This window comes from Penaeus japonicus, unplaced genomic scaffold (assembly GCF_977035675.1).
Source record: "Penaeus japonicus unplaced genomic scaffold, GWHDUDI00000001_assembly GWHDUDI00000012, whole genome shotgun sequence".
NCBI classification, from domain to species: Eukaryota; Metazoa; Arthropoda; class Malacostraca; order Decapoda; family Penaeidae; genus Penaeus; species Penaeus japonicus.
In genome coordinates, this window is record NW_028234414.1 from 18,781,221 (window position 1) to 18,783,720 (window position 2,500).

The window sequence follows — 2,500 nt, forward strand, 5'->3', positions numbered from 1 at the left end:
ACACACACACACACACACACACACACACACACACACACACACACACACACACATATATATATATATATACATATATATATTGTCTATAAACACACACACACATATATGTATTAAAAAAACACGTGAGAAATTCCACCTTCAAGACTCTGTTCCCGCGTCTCGTGTCTTTCCTTCGCGTAAATTTCAAAGGTCATAAACAAAGAAAAAAAAAATCATAGCCGGGTCTTCCGTGACGTCAGCAGGGGGGAAGGGAAGGGGGGGGGGAATGGAAGGGGAAATAGGCGGGGGGGGGGGGAAGAGGAGAGACGAAGGGGGGTGGTTAAGAAGTGACGGGGGGGGGGGGCGGGGTAGGGAGTGAGATAAAGGGAGAATGAAAGACGAGTGAGGGAGAAAGGAGAGGGGAAGGGAGAAGAGGAGTAAGGGAGCCGTGTAGGAACTTAAAAGGGCTAAGAGGGGGGTGGGGAGGGGGAGGGGAAGGGGGGAGGAAGAGTAGAAAGAGTTGGGGAGGTAAAGGGGGGTAGGGAAGGAGGAGGAGGGGGGGGGGGAAGGGAGAGCCAGGCGTCGGGTAATTCCGCTTTGCCAAGATGTTCCTTCTGATAATATGAGGTGAGTATGTGGTAATGTGTCACGTAAAAGGGGGTGGGGTGGGGGGGAGTGGGGGAGAGGGAGGGAATATAAGGGGGTGGAGGGGGAGGGGGAGGGAAGAGAGGGGGGTGGAGGGGTAGGGGAGAGGAGAGAGGGGAAGGGGGGAAGAAGGGGGAAAGGGAGAGAGGGGGTGGAGGGGGTGGAAAGGGGAAGGGGAAGGGGAAGGGGAGAGGGGAAGGAGAGAGAGAGGGAGGGGAGGGGAGTTGGGGAGGTGAAAGGAAGAGAGGGGATGGAGGGGGAGGAAAGGGGAAGGGGGAGGAGAGAGAGGGAGAGGAGGAGGAGGAGGGAAGAAAGGGGGTTGGAGGGGGAGGAAAGGGGAAGGGGGAGGGGAGAGAGGGGGGGTAAGGGGAAGGGGAAGGGGGGAGGGAGAAAGGGGGGTAAGGGGAAGGGGAAGGGGAGTTGGAGGGGGAGGAAAGGGGAAGGGGGAGGGGAGAGAGAGGGGTGGAGGGGAAGGGGAGAGAGAGGGAGGAAAGGGGGAGGAGAGAGAGAGGGAGGGGAGGGGAGGGGGAGGAAAGTGGAGTGGGAGGGAACTGGAGGGGAAGGGGAGAAAGAGGGAGGGGCAGGTGTGAGGGGATAGAGAGAATGGAGGGGAAGGGGACAGAGGAAGTGGAGGGGTAGGAAAGGGTAAGGGGAAATGGGAAGGGGAAGGGGAGATAGAGGGAGGGGAGGAAAGTGGAAGGGGATAGGGGTGGAGAGGAAAGGGAGAGGGAGGGAGGCAGAGGCAGAGGAGAAATAGGTAGGGGGAAGTGGGTAGGGGGATGGAGAGAGAGGGAGGGGGAGGGGGAGGGGGAGGGGAAAGGGAATGAAGAGGGGAGGGGAAGAGAGGGGAGTGGAGGGTAAGGAGGGAGAGGGAGGTGGAGGGTAAGGGAAGGAAGGGGGAGTAAGGGAAGGGGAAAGAGTGGGAGGGGAATAGGCGAGTGGGGGAAGGGGGGAAGTGGAGAGAAGGTGAGAAGGGTAAGGGGAAGAGGGAAAAGGGAGAAATGGAGGGGAGGGGAGCAGAAGGAGGGGGAGATTGGGAAGGGGAGAGGAGGGGAAGGAGAGAGAGGGAGGGAGACATAGGGAAGGGGAGGGAGGAAGATGGGAAGGGGAGAGAAGGAGGGGGAGGGGGAGGGGGGTTGGAAGAGGGCGTATGGAGGGGGAGGTGGAGAAGAGGGATGGGATAGAGGAGGAGGAAGGGGAGAAGAGGTGAGAGGAGGAGGAAGGGGAGGGGAGAGATGGAGAAGGAGGGAACAGCAAACAGGAGGAGAAGGAAAGGAAGGGGGGAGAGGGAGGGGAGGGGAAGAGGAGAAAGAAATGGAGAGGAAAGGAGGTAGAAGAAAAAAGGTAGAGAGGAGAGGAGGAGGGGAAGGAGAGAGAAGATCATAATGATAATTATAATAATGAGGATAATGATATCAACGTTATCAACAACAACAGCAATGAGGATAATGATAATAACGAAAATAATAACATTAATGATAATGATGATTAGGATAAAGATGGTAATAATGAAACCAATGTTAATAATGACAATAATTAAAGCTATAATTCTGATAATAGTAAAGAGGATTATGATATTTATGATGATATTAACAATGATAATGACATAATACTGAAAAATATAATAGTAATAACAATAGCAAAAACAACCATAGTGATAATGAAGTAATTAAAATAACAATGATAATGGTAATGATAATGATAATAACAATGATAGTAATGATAATAATAAAAATAAAAATGATGATGATGATGATAGTAATAATAATGATAAAAATAATAATGATAATAATGATAATAATAATAATAATGATAATAATAATATTAATGATAATGATAATGATAATAATAATGAAAGTAATAATAATAATGATAA